Here is an 18,260-nt window from a genome sequence, read left to right as displayed (position 1 = left end):
TGGTGTCATGGAATTCGTCGAGGTAAGCTATCGACTACGTTATCATGCCTCGCCTTGCATGCTACGCGTAAGTGTATAGTGGAACTACACACTCACTTATAGGCTGCAATAACATAATATATATATATAAATATATTTTTATATTTACTCATAAACTAGTTTTCTTTTAATATAGATAATATATATTTTTATCTAAATTCCTCCTTTATCAAAAAAAAATATATATTTATATTTATAACTAAATTGATAATTTTTCTTAAAAACTTAATAATTTAATAAATGATTTTAAAGGAATAAATTGCGATATTCTAGCCTCAGAATAAAAGGAATCCATCAGAAATCAGGATTCGAAATAAACCCACGTCATTATCATAGGCTAGCCTAGAACGCACTCGGGGTCAGTCTTACTCGGCCTCGAGTCATCTAATAGGGCTTCGTCCTTAGGACTCCGATCAACAAAATGACTCGCCAATCATATCGCCAATTCTAGGAGACATAAAGAGAACCCAAATTAGACCAATGTCGATATCCTAAGTAAGATCAACCTAACCAAGTCATCCTAGGTCCACGGACAAGCGATAAGGGAGAACAAGCCGAGTGGGCCAGCCTAAGGGCTGCCACGACTGGGTCAGTCATGCCCAACACATTGGGTCATCCTAAAACCCAATCGGGCCCCGCCATCCTAGGACAAAACCTAACCCGATATGCCCAACCCCAAAAGCCCTCATTTCATTTTTTCCTTATATTTTATTTATTTTTATTTTCTTTCCTTTTATTCTTTTTCTTTTCTTTCTTTTCCTTTTCCTTTTCTTTTCTTTCTTTTTCTTCCCAGCAAACTGCTGCCGCCGGTGACCACCGCCGGCCAGCCAAAAATAGCCGATCAATATACTGATACAAAGCCCTCGCCACGAATAACAACATATCTTAAAATGAAACCCATTGGACGGTCAGATCTTAATAGATCTGAGAATTAATTTTTGGCCAAAAATAGGGGCAAAATCTGGCCATTGCCGTTCGCTGGCCACCGACCATTTTTCCAACGATCAGAGGGTACCCCAAGGTGCGCAGCACCAAGGAGAATAACATACCCAAAAGTGAGAAAGATCGGACGGCTAGATCTTTGTAGATCTAGAGTCTAACTCTCGGCCAAAAAGGGACAAAAACACTGCCAACATCGCTTACCATGGTGGCCGGGGATTTCCGGCGATCCAAGACCGCCACCCAACTCCTCAAGCAAACCGACCATCATATCTAAAAATCAAAGAAATCCAACAGTCGGATCTTCGTAGATCTAACCTCAAACATCCGGCCAAAAGCCTCATCGCGCCTCAACAAACATTTCACAAAAATAGTAAGAAAAACCGACAAGATCAAGCTGAAATACTTACCTTCTTGTAGATCGGGGGCGCTTTAATGGTAAAAATGAAGTCGGATCGAAGATTGAACTGTTCGATCTCTTGGAATCGACGAAAATCCGAGAAGGAGCAAGAGAGAAAAATAAGAAAAAGGGAGAGAAATTGATTCTGTTGGGGGGGCTGCCCAAGCGCCTCCCCCTATAACGCTCCGTTTTCCCAGAACGTGCATTACCTCGAGATCTCGGGATCATATACACAACACAAGCCTCTTGACATACATACCCTCATCATAGACATTTCCCGACAATCCCGATCATACCTTCACTCGATATATATATATACATACGGCCGAATGCAAAAACACCCCTATACCACTCCAAAAATTCTCAAAATCTCCAGAAATGATCCTCTTCCCTCAAGGATCAAAAGCCTCTTATTGGATTCCCTCGATTTGCCCTCAAAATCGAGCAATTTGTTGCTTCATTTTCAACCAAAAACCCTTGATGTTTATAGGCTAAATCCGACCCCCACGTGGCCGATTTCCGGCCAAAACTCTTCCCACACGCCTCCTAGGCTGTCCTTGCCCATGCCCTGACGAAACTTGGCCGCCAAACTTTCGGATTTTCCGGCCAAATCCGCAGCCAGATCTGCTATGCTTTGGCAAATTTTCGAAAATTGCATTTTGGCCCCCCTTGAACTTCTTTTTACATTTTGGCCCTTATCCTCAAGCCCCTGATCTTTCTAGCACCATCACTAAGACCCTCAAGATTAGAACTTCTCATTTCTCCCTTGAAATTTCTGAAAAATTACCGTTTTGACCTCCCTCGACATTTTTAGAAAATTACACTTAGGCCCGATTAATTTATTTGACCTCAAATCCATTCGATTCCACCTGAAACCACTTAAGGGTTGTTCTATACATCAAATACTAGTCCTTGACATTTTCCGTTGACTTTTTGGATGTCGTTTATAACAATTCGGTAATACGAGCTAATTGGCAGCTGTATTTTCGCTGTACCGAAAATTGTTCCCAATCTCATTTCTTTTATCACTAAAAATCATAATTTAAATCACTTGTCATTTTCATACCATTTTCCTTGGCTATCTAGGGTTCGGGTACTCCCTCCGACTAATTCGGTCGTCCAAAGCTGTGTTAATGTACCATATAGTCTTATTTTTCCCAAAATTCCATTTATGCCATTTACAAAATATCATTTTTTGTACTCAAATTATTCTCGGGTGTTACACCCCCCCTTTTTTTTGGATCTTTACAAAAATATTCAATTGAGTAACAACTAATAAGTGTTATACTCGATTAATTTTTTTTTTAATCAATTAAGACCTAAACATTTAATAGATTCATCGATTATACATTTGTTTTACTCAAATATATGATGGAATAAGATTATTTGAATATTCAAAGAGGTGATCGACTAAGTGTCAAATCTATGTGTTTGAACATTTAGTCGATTAAGAATATATTATTAATCAATTAACTTCATATTTAATTGAGTAAAAATTATAAGATAAAGTTAAATTTTTGTACTTAAATTATTAATTGACTAAATAAAAATTATAATCAAGTAAAGTGATATTTTACTTGAGTATCAAAAAGACTCACTCTAGTAATACCTATTTTACTCGACTAACGTTGCTTTAAATTTAAAAAATTCAATTGTTACATCTAGTATTAAATGCATATTCTAAGTATTTTATTTACAAACAAATTTGTAAACTAACATGACATTGTAAAATTTATAATAATTTTATCTAAAATCAATGATAGTTCATAATAATTCTACTAAAATTTAATAATTAATAATTTATAATAGTGATTAGAATTATTATTAATTTTAAATAAAACTATTATGAATTGTGTAATGTTACATTAATATATATATATAGTAGTATCATTAAAATATAGTAATTATTTAAAAAATATATGAAAAATTGTACAACATGCAGCGTAATAAAAGCTTTCATATTTTATATATTATAAATTACAAAATACACCATATAAATAGTTATAATAAATTACAAACTTTCATTCATTTGTGTTTCCAATTGGCTGCATATTGAAGAGGAAGAACAATGAACAGCGACCCACATCTTGTGTAACGCCCAATTCCTCTCGAAGTGTTTTTTACCCGACGTTTATTAATTAATAATTACTTTATCAATTCTACCTCATATATATATATATATTTTTTTTTTTTCTTTCTCTCATTCTTCTCATTAGGGTAAGCATAGCTAATAGCGGAAACATGATAAATCGTAACCTACTACTTAACAAGCTTTTAACATCAGAATCGTAGATTCATTTTCATAATAAAATCATAACATCATTCTCAAACGTATTAGTGTTTAAACATAATCATGATCATCCCTTAATATTACATGCCGAAATATCATAATCAACATCATGGATAACATAGCAGGACATAAACATGATAGGTTATATGCATAACCGAGACATTTACACACTTCAACGAGTGCTATCACATGCCTTCATTTCTTTCATTTCTGGTATGACTTACATCTGGAACATTAAATATTCCAGGGGCATCGCCCAATTAGATGATTGGCCATCTGAGTAAGAGTATAATATTCATGAATGAATGCAAATGCATAATGTCTTGACATTTGGCCTGTTTGAGCCGACGGGCATCCATACTTCATATGCCACTTATCATTTTTTACGACCAGCTCTTTCCAGGCCGAGGTGTATGGGTGCACTCTTGGTAAAGCAGCGATACCCACCCGTACTCTCAAACATATGTGATGCATGAGCAATGATGGATTACATGTGAATATATACATATCATCATCATATTATGTAAATGCATCTACGTGACATACGCACACATCATTTCATGTCAACATGTCGAAACATACTTTGAAACATACATCGTATTTAACATATAAGCATACTATCAAATCTTATGACACATTTTAGAAATTATCTTTCATAGATAAATTAAGTTTGAGAAATACTAGCTTACCTTTGAAAATCGACTTGAGTCTCGAGAAATGTGCTTTAATCTCAAAAACATCATCACCTCGACTTTCGCACTAGACTTCTAGTTATACTCAAACTTTAGTCTCAATGATCCCTGGATATCATATTTATTCAAGGGGTATTAAAACTTATTTTCCTCAAATTTTCCTCAATTGGTTAAATTTTTCCCCCTTATTTCCTCAATAATTTCAAAATAAATACTTCCCCAAGCATTTTTTTTAATTTTTCTCCACGAAAATTCATAAAACAACATTTCTAATCTTCTAAAATTTTATGAGAATTTCTTCTATTTTCCAAGAATTCCCTTTATCCCAAAAATTACCAAGTAAATATTTCTTTCCATATTTTCCATAAATTTCTTCCATAATAATTCATAAAATAAAACACCTAATTTTCTTTTTGAAATTTTTCAAAAAATTAAACATAATAAGATAAAAGAAAATATTATCAACTTCTATCTAATTGAAATATTTTACACTTACCTTGTAACACTTTCCTCAAGCTTATCTTTGATGTGCCTAAATTCCTCTTCCTTACTCTTTTCTCCCAAATCTCTTTCACAAACTCAATTTTTCTCACAATCTCTTTCTTTCTTTCTTTCTTTTTCAAATCTCTCTCTTACTCTCAAATCCTTCTTTCTTACAACATTTCTCTTTCTAATTCAAGTCTTCCAACCTTTCAAGTTTTCTCTATTTATAGAGGTTGAATTAAGTTTAGTTTAATTGTAGTGATCCACTATCTTTTATTATTTTATCATTTTTTTATTTAATTTTTCACTAAATCTCATTCATAATCTTTAATTATTTGTCCATACACTACTTTATCTTCCACATTTCTCCATTAATTCACCCATTATCTTTGATTATTTGGCCACACTCTACTTTGTCTCCCACATTTCTCCATTAATTCATCCTTTATCTTTGATTATTTATTCACACCATATTTTGTCTCCCACATTCTCCATTAATTCACCCATTATTTTTGATTATTTATTCACACCATATTTTGTCGCCCACATTCTCCATTAATTCACCCATTATCTTTGATTATTTTTTTTACTTTAATTATTTTTCAACTAAATCTTATTTTGAATGGACTATTCTTTTATTTAGTCCATAAATTTAAACCCACTCTACTAACTCTAAACCCATTTATTTAGCCTTTTATTTCTCAACTTAGCTCACTAACTATAAGCCCATTTATTTAACATTTTTTTTTCTTCAATTTAGCCCACTAATTCTAAGCTCATTTACTTAACATTTATTTTCTTTTCTTTTTTTAACTTAACCTACTAACTCTAAGCCCATTTACTTAACCTTTCATTTCTCAACTTAGCCCACTAACTATAAGCCCATTCACTTAGCCATTCTTTTTTTTTTTTTTCAACTTAGTCCATTAATTTTTTCAATTATGATCTCCAATGGAAGTAAAAATATTTTAAATACAAACAAAAAATAAAATAATAATAACAACAATAATAATTATTATTATTCTCAAAATACTAGGATATTACATCTTGTCGCTATCGTTGCCACTTCCGATTGTTGAAATCTCTCGCTAAAGCCTGTCATCACCACCTCTTGTCGCTAAAGATGAAGAGATTTGTCGAGCCAACTCGACTCGGCTCGGTTCAATTGCAATCTTAGTTATCCTTATATTTTATATGTTATTGAGCTAACTTGTTCATATTAATTAAGTTTTGATAATTAATAAAATATTTTTATAATATAAATGTTTTATCTTATTTATGCAAAAAATTTAATTTATTTTTAATTAAAAGAGAATTACTTTTAGACATATTTTTTATTTTAATAATTTATGTTTCAAAAACTTATATTTGAATTTTGAAATTTTAAATTAAAGGAGAATTATTTTTAGACATATTTTCTCTTACTCATGTAAAAAGTAAATTTATTTTGAATTAAAAGAAAATTGATTTTAGACATGTTTTCTTGTTTGAATCATTTATGTCTTAAAAGTTTATATTTGAATTTTCAAAATTTGAATTAAATTAAAATTATTTTTAGACATATTTTTTCTTACTAATACAAAAAATAAATTTATTTTAAATTAAAGGAGATTGCTTTTAGACATGTTTTCTTATTTTAATTATTTGTATTAAAAGTTTATATTTGAATTTTTAAATTTTGATTTCTTATAAAAAAAAGTAAATTTATTTTGAATTAAAGATGAGACATATTTTCTTATTGTTTAAGAAAATTTAAACATTTTTTGAATTTCAAACTTCATATTAACTATTTTTTTAGTAGATAAAATGCTCATAAATATCCCCCTAAACTCATTTTTTGAGAATTCAAATACCTTCATTGCATATCCAAAGTACCCGAAAGCTCTCAAGCAAAACATTCAAATAATTCGAGACTTTCAAAGCATTATTGCACATCCACCGAAGAGTCACAAGGTAAGAGAAAAAAAGTTCTTCAAGTATTTGACGACAAATTCGAACTTCTCCATTTGAGGTTACAAATTTATTTATTTATTTAAATATCATTTCCTTGTATAATTTGTTCTTAATTGCTTATTTGTGTCCAAGTATAAACAAATTATTTGTAACATTTATATTACCATTGTGAATTGTATATGTTTCCTACAACTATTAAAATCTAGATGAATTTAGTTTTCAAGATAAGGTAGGAAGAAAACCTTGGTGTAGTGGTTGTCTAAAACTCGTTGTAATTTAGGTGTGTATCTAATTTTCAAGGTGAGTTAGTGTGGAAACTTTGGTAAAATTATTTTAGTGAAATCATAATAGTTGTTAGACCTTGGGAGAGTGAACTAGGTATATATGAAGACACTGAACTACTATAAATTATCTTATGTCTCATTGCATTTATTTTTGTTATATCTTGTGGTTTACATTTATTATTAATTTCAAATATAATTTATTATATTTATCAAATATATATTTTTTTAATAAAATCATTAATGGAGAATAATTATTAAAATTAAGAAAAATTTCAATCACTCAATTTATCTCCTCTTGAGTGGTCATACCCTAAGGGACCAACATATGCGATAAACAAAAATTGATTTAACAAATTAAAAAAAGAAGGGCTTAAATGGAGCATACCTTAGCCCCAATTTTGAAATAAAATCCATCAATGCGCCCAATGGTACTCCAACCAAGTAATAGCACCCCACATTCACACGTGACACAAAGGTTTGCCATCCACAACCACAGCCACACCTTCACATTTGGGGTAGTTCAATTACAATCAATTAACCATAATACTAAAAATTCTATGTAATGACATTGATAGAAGTTTAAAATTAGATTGGTCATCGAATCAGTCCAACTATTGGTTCACTAGTTCATTAACGCAACTAATGATTGACACTGGTTCAGAAATTTATATATAAAATATTAGAAATTAAATTTTTTATGAGAATAATTTATATCTTTAAAGAAATAATATTTTTTTTTCTTTTTCTTTACAAGAACTTACCCACTATGAAAGAAAAGATATCTTAAAAAATTAAAGGCTATTTGGTCCTTTTGGATAAAAATTAAATCAGAACGATTTATTTGATTTTACCAATTTAGTGGATTCACAAAAAATCGACCAACTGTTTTGATTGATTTATATGCATGTCTATTTTTTTTGTCAACTAAATCGATATGATGAATAATTTGTAATGCAATAATTGATTTTAATAAATTACATGATTTAAGTGAGTTTTTTCACGAGACAAAAGTGGTGGAAGTCCATTGAAAATAAAAGTGAGCCCCATAAGCGAACAGAGATCTAAGACAACACTCGCTACAATTTCGCCTTCTATAAAAGTGCAGTTAATAACATTGCACAATGCGAGCATGACAACTACAGCTATGATAGAGATGACGAAGTAGATGGAAGTCATCACCACCACAGAGAATGTAGCTCCCTTGGATGCCCCTCTCCTAGCTCATTGCTCACTATCACAATGCATTCATTCATTCCCATGCATGAAATCAAAATAACTTTTAGTAATTAACAATACAATCAGAGTCATATAAACACTTCAACTTAACTTTACATCAAGACGTTAAGTAACTCCCAACTGAGATCATAAACACCAGTCATAAAATCGTCATACTGCACAATTAATAGCACCCTCAAAAAAACCAATTAGTCCACCACAAATCAAGGAGCATACCAACCAAACTTTGTATTTCTTTTTTCTTTTTCATGTAAAATATTTTTATTGAAATTTTTTTATTTTTTTGGTTAGTTTCCATGTGAAAGGCCTCTGACAACATGAAGAATCCCCGCCCAAGTATACTTACATCGTTCACTCTTCACTCTGTACACGAACTGGACCGCCACAACGATCCACTAAGACAGGCTCAAAACTACCCAATAGGCCCAACCCATCTTGTACACGGCTAGCCAGCTCAGAACTAGGTGAAGAACCAGCGTAGCTGTGCTGAGATGCGGGCGCTTGGGGTGATGATGCTTTGGGCCTGGAGAAACTTCTGGTTGGGGAAGTTGACGGTGTAGGCATGGATTTGAGGGATGAGGCCGTAGACAAAGACAGTGGCGGCAATTTCCGGCGACTCACCGAGGAAGAAAAGGATGGGCTTGGAGAAGATGTAGACGAAGGTGAGGAGGATTCTGGTGGCGATGAGAAGGATGGTTGATCGTTGGAGGTAGACACCTAGCGGTTGGTAATTGTGGGCTCCTGATGCTTGGCCACATAGTGTTTCAGCTGCGCTTCCTATGCCTAGCTGTTTAATGTAAGAAAACATGATAAATTTGTTGTTGATTGACAAACGGGAAGAAGAGAATGGCTTCTTTCTATGTAAAATTTAGATCTAAAAACTTAGGTACAGAGGATGTCTACCATACGAGTAGTACAGTGTTATAATAGCTTCAAATTAATCAATCTATGTATATTATAGGCCACAAAAATCATTAGAAATGACTGTTTAAAATACTTAACTCATAAGACATATTGCTACTCAATCTCAAACTCCGATCAAATAGTTGAATTGAATGGGTAAAAATTTCATTCAGTCCATGTCCACACAGTTGTGTGCGCATAGCCCCATTTGGTCTAGCCACTCGACCTGATTCTCAAATCAAATAGTATTATTCTTATTCATAAGTGTATAACTCTTCCCTTTGCAACTTCCATGTTTTCGAGCCATTAATATTTAAGTAATTTCATATTATATAGTTTATAAATTAAAAAGTTTGATGTTATGAACTATTAATGTCTAATTAAGAGATATCAATAATATTATTAATTTGTGAACTCCTAACAGAGTATGCGCTCATTAGGAACTTAGAATGAAATATATATTTATATATACACATAATATTTTTTAATAAAAATTTGCAGTCATTAGTTTTTCAATGTATATTTTTGTAAATTTATAAATAGTTATAATAATTCATAAATCACACAGCAAACTATATATACAAACATATCTCACAAAATATACCTAATTTTCGACATTATTTAATTTGACATGTGCTTTGAAATGAGCAATTAATTTTCCTTCGTATGAGGACAAATTATTAAACATATAGGATATTATATTAATTATAAATAAAATAATTTGACTTTTTTTAATACTAAAATAAAATTTTAAATGTACTTCTCAAGATTTATTATTAAAACTCTTTAAAAATATAAGCAGGTGGAAAATTAAATAAGAGAACACGTGGCCCACCTAAACTTATTTTGTGTGGTCTGCATCATTTAGGCCGCAACCAGAGAGAATCATTTTAAATGTTTTTTATACATTTAATATTATTAGTGCATTGATATTTTATCTTCATCTCTCGTGTTCCCTCAAATTCCAAATTTTAAATTTAAAAACTAATATTTCCATAAAAATTACAATATATATATAAATAATAATATCCTTTCAAATCTTTTTTTGTATAACACATTAATTTCATTACAAAATTCATATACAAAATTCAATTACTCATTGTTTTATATTCACTCATACAAATGAAAAATATATATATATTTTACAAAAATTTGGATGATTATTAAATAGTAAATACTAATAAACCAGCTTAAAATTTATATTAAATTAAAAGTAGAGAGATCAGGCTTGGTTTCAGTACTAGTAACATAAGTCTATAGGCGAAGATTTGGAGGCATGTGTTATCAAAGGAGAAGGCGGTTGTAAGAACCCATATTTTTCTAAGGTTGTTATGTAATTTAAACAAATTTAGAATACTAAAAAATTGGCTTGATAGCAATTATAGGTACTGAATTGACTACAAAAAATGTCTCGAAGTGAAATTGTCTAAGAAAAATGATATGCTCTCGATCAGCGTTCTGAGATAAGATTTATGATATCAAAAGAAATCGGATATGGAACGATTTTCGGTATAGCTAAAATACAACTACTATTTAGGTTAAAAAATTGAATTGTCATAAGGGGACTTCCAGGAAGTCAACGGAAGCCTCAAGGGACTCTAGTTTTTCGTAATGAGCAACCCTTCAGTGGTTTTGAGATGAAACGAGGATTCGGTGAGGACACTGAGGCGAAATCGTCTTTATTAAGTAAATTTCGAGTTATTAATTTTGGATTTTTGGTATTATAATACAATATAATTCAGTGTTTGAGAGTGTGATTGCAATTAAGGAATTGTCCCAATGAATTTAGGATGAAATTTGAGGTTTAAAGGTATAAATTTTCTAATGTAATATATAATTATATATATATATGTACGCGGAGGAGAGGCCATGCCTCTACAATGCAACCCATGCTCTGCATCTTCAAGCCACACCCTGCAAGATTAAATCCATGCCTCAGCCAAATCATGGCTGCCATAGAGTGTTCTTCACGCCAGGGATGGGCAAGACAAGCTTGAGTCGGTGAAAATGGCTATAACAAGGGAGGAGATGGAAGCAAATGGTGGAGAAGGAGAGTAAAGGAGCAAAGAGTTCGAGCTTAGCCGAGAAGAGGAGGAGAATAGAAGGAGATTGAGAGGGAGCTGGGTGGTAGCACATCGACAGTTGGGCACGACCGGGGGTAGCCGAATTCGGCCATGGAAGAAGCAACTTCAAGCTGCGGCCATGGCAGCCGTTATAAAGCTGCAGCGCGCAGGGAGGCTGGCGCAGTAAGGGCGGCTCACGGCGATGCGTGCGTGCGTGCATGGTGACAAGGCTGGTGGCGGCAGAAGAAGACGACGACGAGGCCAGTATGTGGCGTTGGCCATGAGGCAGCCACGCGCAGGAGGCGCACTATGTGCACATGGCAGTTCGCAAGAAGCAGAGGGAGAAGGAGGAGAAGGAAGAAGAAGAAGAAGAAGGAAGAAGAAAAAAAGAAAAGAAAAGAGAAGAAGAAGCATGCGTGAGTTGCAAGAAGAAGTAGGGAAGAAAGAGGAGGAATATGAGAGGAAAGAACAAGAAAAAGAAAATAAATAAAAAAAGGGAAAAATGAAATTTAGGAAGAAAAAAAATAGAGAAAAATGATAGAAAATCTTAGAAAAATAAGAAATGGATATTTATTAATATTCTGAAGATTTTGACTATAAAAATTATTCGGACATGCGTTTCGAGGATATGACATGCATACCGAGGAAACCTGAGAGGCTACGTTAAGATAAATAAAATTCTCTAGTAAATTTTAGAAATTCAAGAATATTATTTTATGAATTGTTATAGTGAAATATTTGAGAAAATATTTGAATAATATTTAGTTTTGATTTATTGAGAAAAAATAGGAAGAAATAGATAAAAAAATAAACAAAATGCAAGAAATGATAGAAAAATAGGTTTTAATACTTATTTAAATAAATATGGTGATTAGGATGTTTTGAGGCTTAAAGTTGAAGTGACTTGTGCGAATTTTGAGATTGGCACACAAATTGAGGCAATGCACGTATTTCGAGGTAAGGCACAAATATTCAAGTAGCTCGATAAGCTTGAGAAGGTAAGTGGTATTTCTCAACTGAATTTAGTTCTATGAAAATGCTTGATTTGTAAGTGGTTCAACCCAAAACTCGATTTTAAGTAAATGATTTTATCATGTTGTTATGCCTTGATATGAATATATCATATAGATTGCATTTACATGTATTAACGATGAAATGTGCATATGTTCACGATGATATTATTGATCATGCATCACATAAGGGTTTGGGATTATGGACTGGCACCGTTGCTCTACCAAGGGTGCACCCATACACCTCAACCTGGTAAGGAGACTGTAAAAGTGGGGAGCAGCAGTTGGGTGGGGTCGATACTAACCGAAATAATATGGAAATGACATTTTACATTTTGCATTCATGCACGAAATATATTTATTATTCCCTTACTTAAATGATTTATCATCTAACTTGGGTTTTGTCCCTGGAATATTCAAACGTTCCAGATGGAGATTGTAGCAGATACAAGGATAAATGAGGCATGAAATGATACTTAGCAAAGTACATGATGAATTGAATAATGAATGAAATGTATGTAATGTAACCTATGTATTTAAGTTCTGCTATTTTAAAATCTGAACGTTTTGAAGAATGATGATATATAACCATTTGGTTAATGATAATGCAAAATCCTATTTAGGGTTAATGATGATGTAAAATCCTATTTAGGGTTAATGTTAGTTGAGAACTTATATGTAAGGACCCGCTTCTGAAAGTCCCGTAAATACAGGAGTTTCAAGAGGAAGCCCTCACGAAAAGGATACAGATGCAAACTTCAAAAAAACACCTCAAAAGAGATTTTCATTAATATACACAACGGAAGCAAAAATCTTATAGCATACATTCTTTGATGATAACATTAGAGCTCACATGCCCGCACACACAAAAAGACCATGTCTAGCATAACAAGACAATATCCTTCCTGGACTCAAAACAAGACAAAACGTTCAAGAATCTTCTGGTTATGGTGCCTCTGTACACAACATCTAACATAGGGAGAACTAAGCTTGGTCCCACCCTCAACTGCTTTTCCATGCTTACCTGGAATGATGTAAAACAAGAGTGAGTCACAAGACTGAGCAAGTGTATATATAAAAAAGATAATAGGGCTGATAGTTAACTCGCCCATAAATATACCCACCCACGATATGTATCGCATATCAAACCATGCCATGTACCGCGATGCCAAATCATAATGTAAATGCATCAATGCATACACATAGTCCTTGGGGTCCACATAAGACAAGACACACATTGGCCCCCAAGTTCCTCATATAAAGCTGTTGTAACCTAATATAGGCTACTATAGACTTCCGAGGTATACACCAGATCATTCCCCGAAGTCTAAAAGTACACCATTGGAGTATACACCAGATCATTCCCCACCGGGCCCAAACAACTTCCACATCCAAAGACTCCCGAGATATACACCAGATCATTCCCCAGAGTCTCATATCCTCAACATGCAATGCAATAAATAAAGAAATGCATGGCTTATGCAGCATAAACGTGATATTAAGGCCCCCATAAGTCAAGTATCAAGCCATGCTACGCCCACATAACAACTCACACATACACATACTCCATGTGTCCATGCTCACCTACAATACACAGGTCGGTACTCACAAGCCAACCACGTCATGCCAATGCTCACGCCACCACTGAACACAAAACATGATCCCAGATGTATGAAAACCCATAGCCCAATGTCCCAATGCATCACAATGCAATGTGTAGGGAGAAATAGCCCTACTTGGCTAGCAAATACAAAATGCATCAGCAATGCTCAGGGAACCTCTTCTATTCTAATAAAGAATTACATCTAAAAGCATTATAATGTTGACTATCAGTGAATCTCATCATACTCCAATGATGCCCCAAAATAAACTATTTATCTCCCGAACATTGGGGTAAAGCAAATTGCTCAAATGGAAGAACTCCATATTCTATGCCAAGATTAGCTGGGTTGCTATGGCCTCAAAGCATATTCAAATGACCCAAGATACATTCTAAAATAAAGCTTAATAAGCCTATTTTGTTGTAAAAAAAAATGGATTTCAAGTTGGACAATACCACAAATAGTTATGCCCCAAACACCAAAGCATTATTGGACTGGAATTGAAGATTTCAATTTCTAGCTTCTAGTTCATTGGACTCCAACTCATCCAATATTTGTTCAAATACCCACAAATTATATACCAAATCGATTCTTATCGAGTCTAGTTTATGAAACTTCAAACGGTTTGTCAATCGGATATCTACACAAAAAGTTATGGCTAAAATAGTGGAGGGTGCGCAGTGTAGTCTATTGCAGAAGTCTACTTTTGACACCGTGGGAGTCGACTTTCAAGGCACAGTCGACTCCTACATCCCTAGAGGCGACCTAGCCGAGAACTCCTTTATGCAGAGTCGACTCTTAAACCCCCAGAACCCTAACGAGCAACACACCCCCAAAACCCTTCAAACCCCTTCCAAACCTTCCAATACTCCAATAAACTCCAATTATACAATAATCCCTCATCCCAAAAGTGCTACAACCTCTATTTCAACATCCAAATGAAACCAACAAAATCAAACAAAGGGTTTGAGAGATTTACAACAATTTTTTTACATAGCTTTCAAAATCAAGCTTTTCTTGAAAAATACCAAAGCTAAAGGAATCAAAGGGAAGAAAAATGAGTTTAGAACTTGCCTTTAAAAGCTTTTCCTTTAGGATTCCACTTGAAGAGCAACCACAACAAAAGCAATACTTCACTCTACACCCAAGAACTAAGAAAAATAAGCAAGGAAAGAAGAAGGGAAACAAACCCAACTTGATCAATCTCTCTTGGAAGCACAAAATCAAAAAGATATAGGAAAAGAGATAACCTTAGCTCACCTTGGCTCTTCTCTCCTTCTCTCCCGTTCGGCTCTCTTTCTCCCTTCTCCAATTTTCTTTTTAATCAATGCAAAACAAGTCCTCCTCATTTATATATATATATATATCCCATATCTCCATAATTACAAAACTACCCTTACACACAATAACTTAAATGGAAAATGCTTATATGCAAATAATACCTTGGTTTGATTTAGACGCCACAAACTTTTCAAATAATCATCACACACATACCTTACAAATAATTGTGGGTCCCACTTCCTCTTAAGTCAAGCCTTTGACTTCTACACATTTCCATTTCCTTTGCACAACATCTGAAAATATCATGCATAATTCCTCACAATTCTCTAAGATTATTATTCAAATAAATTAATTAGTTCAAGTTCATACACTTCACTGATACCCGGAACGGGTCGTTACATTATATTTTGTGTTAAGTTATGTTGATGAACGATGATGATGTAAGAACTGAATTTCAATTAATGTTAAGATGTCAGGTTCCGATTCTACCTTTCGCATTTGACGTTTATGATAATTCTCTTTCGAGATAAATATATGAAAATTTTGAGATGAATATAAGGAATAATATGGTTTAGCATTAGTTTGAAAAAAAAAATTATTATCCTAGAATTGTCTCAAGTTATAACACGCCCGAGAAAGTGAGGTATTACAGTGGCGAGCTCTATATTACCCAAGTGGCCCCAAAATACCTATGTGAAGATTGACATGTAGAAGTTTATTGTGTACACGAACACTGTCGGAGTGACGAGCCAAAGTAAAGCCTCAATTCGATCCAAATCATTGGTTGAAGGCCTTTTGAGAATGGCTCCCCAGCATAGGGCTGGCAATTAGGGTTGGCGAGTCATAATCGTGTCGTGTCGAGACACACATATAACACGTATCAGGCTAACCCGAACATGACCCATTTAATAATCGTGTCAAATTCCTTAAACCCGAACACGACACGTTTATTAAATGTGTAACACGACACAACCTGTTTAATTAAACATGTCGTGTCGCGTCACCTGTTACCTCGTTTAATTAAACATGTCGTGACGTGCCACCTGTTAACCTGTTTAATTTAAACGGGTCGTGCTGTGTCACCTATTAACCCGTCCAACCCGTTTACCTGTAACATGTAAAAATCTATTGAATGCATAAAAAAACCTATTCAATACACATACAAAATTTTGTTCACGCACAAACAAATAATTTAACCTATCAACATAATTTATATTTAACCTGTCAACATACATATATAACATATTAATAACAAACTCTAATAAAATTCCACATTTTATCATCCATGCAATAAAAAAATTAATCCAAATCTCCAAATACAATCATCCAAATCCCAAATACAGTCATCTAACTCTCCTCAACATATAAAAATCAAGAACTTGAGCTTGAGCAGATCCATTTGAAACGAGACAAATCCATTCAACAATCAGATCCATTCGAAATGAGACAGATCAGACAAAAACCAAATCAAAAACATCATATCAAACATAATCAAGAAGAGAAATGAACATTGTTAATACTTGAACAAGACTAAGGCTTTAGGGAAGCGACGACTACGACAGGAATAGGCGAGTAATGGAGGGATCTCTTCTCACCGATTGGATCAAAAAGTGTGAGCTTCTCTTTCTCTTCGTCTCCCTGCCTCTCACACAGTGATGACGATTATGCCATTGGAACTTGAGCTTGAGCTTTTGAAACCAGAAATCGCCGGATCTAAAATGACCGAGGGCAGAGGCGGAGGCGAGGGGCCGACGACGGAGGCGAAGGCGAGGGGTCGATGTTAGGAGTTTAGAGAGAGAGAGAGAGAGCGGGGGGAAGAATGAGAAAGGAGGGGGGAGTTTAGGGTTTCTGTTTCAGACGTGCGGGGGGTTGAGGGATATTTTGGAATTTTAAAATATTTTTTTAATTTTATAATTATTTTTAATTTGTTTTATAAATAGATCTTAAACGGGTCATTGCGTGTCTAAATGGGTCAACCCATTTATGACACAATAATATTCGTGTCATACCTGTTTATGATCCGAACTCAATTAACTTCAACCCAAACTCGCATAACTTCATATCGTGTTGTGTAATCGGATCGTGTCAAAAATTACCGGCCAAAGCTGGCATCGCTTAAAATGCTATTCAGCCTTCCACTCAACTCTCCATGTTTTTATGATTGGTGATGCATTAAAGAGGGTGGTGAGCTGTGCCGATGAGAGAATGGCAGTGGATATTATTATCTTGCAAAGTGCTCATCTTTTAAGAAAGTTCCTGTGTCGGTTGCTGATAGTGGTGGTGGAGATTGAGGATGGAGGGGCAGAGATTAGGGAAGAGTCTGGACAGAGTTTAAAAGGATAAAGATTTTAGTGCACAAGCAGTGAGATAAGATCGAAGAGAATTTATAATACATGGCCATGTAAAAAATGATAGGCTTTTAAATTACTATTTTTGGATTAAAGTTTGGCGAGTGATATAATAAAAGATTTTGTCTGCAACTGACGTGAATTATGATCATATATTTTTTAATCTTATATCATTTTGATAGAAATTTGAGTAAATTCTTGAAAAAAACTGAATTTTTAATTATGACCTAAATTTTTAATTTCTTAAATTTTGACACTAAGGCTTTTTTTATTTTTTTTTATTTTCTACTATCGTTACATTACATATTTGATTTTTTTTTAAATTTGTTGACTTGCACATAAAAATCTCTTAATTACTGTTGAATCCAAAAATCTCATCTTTAATATTAAATATATCACATAGTTATTCTTCATTATTAAGAGACCAATAATCATTGAGTGCGCTATTAAGAGAGACCAACAATATTAAATATATCATTGAGTGCGTTATTAAGAGAGACCAACAATCATTGAGTGCGTTATTAAGAGAGACCAACAATATTAAATATATCATTATTGAGTATAAGAATGGTCAACGAGACTTTCTATAAATAAAATTATTTATTTTTTTTATTTTTTTTAATTTCATTATTAATTTGAACATTAAAGTCATACTAGAAGACCTACCTCCACCTCACTCTATTGCAATTGCAAGTATAATTCTGTGCAAAAACAATAATTTCAAGTATAATTTTTAAA

General features: G+C 33.5%; 1 pseudogene; it reads right to left on the bottom strand.

Moving 5' to 3' along the window:
- Positions 1-8,603: 8,603 nt before the first annotated feature.
- Positions 8,604-9,124, bottom strand: LOC127791696 (protein DETOXIFICATION 40-like; annotated as a pseudogene).
- Between the last annotated feature and the right edge of the window lie 9,136 nt (positions 9,125-18,260).

Source organism: Diospyros lotus, chromosome 15 (assembly GCF_014633365.1).
Source record: "Diospyros lotus cultivar Yz01 chromosome 15, ASM1463336v1, whole genome shotgun sequence".
Lineage (NCBI taxonomy): Eukaryota > Viridiplantae > Streptophyta > Magnoliopsida > Ericales > Ebenaceae > Diospyros > Diospyros lotus.
Note: the sequence above shows the minus strand (reverse complement) of the source record. Positions and strands in the feature narration are given on the sequence as shown.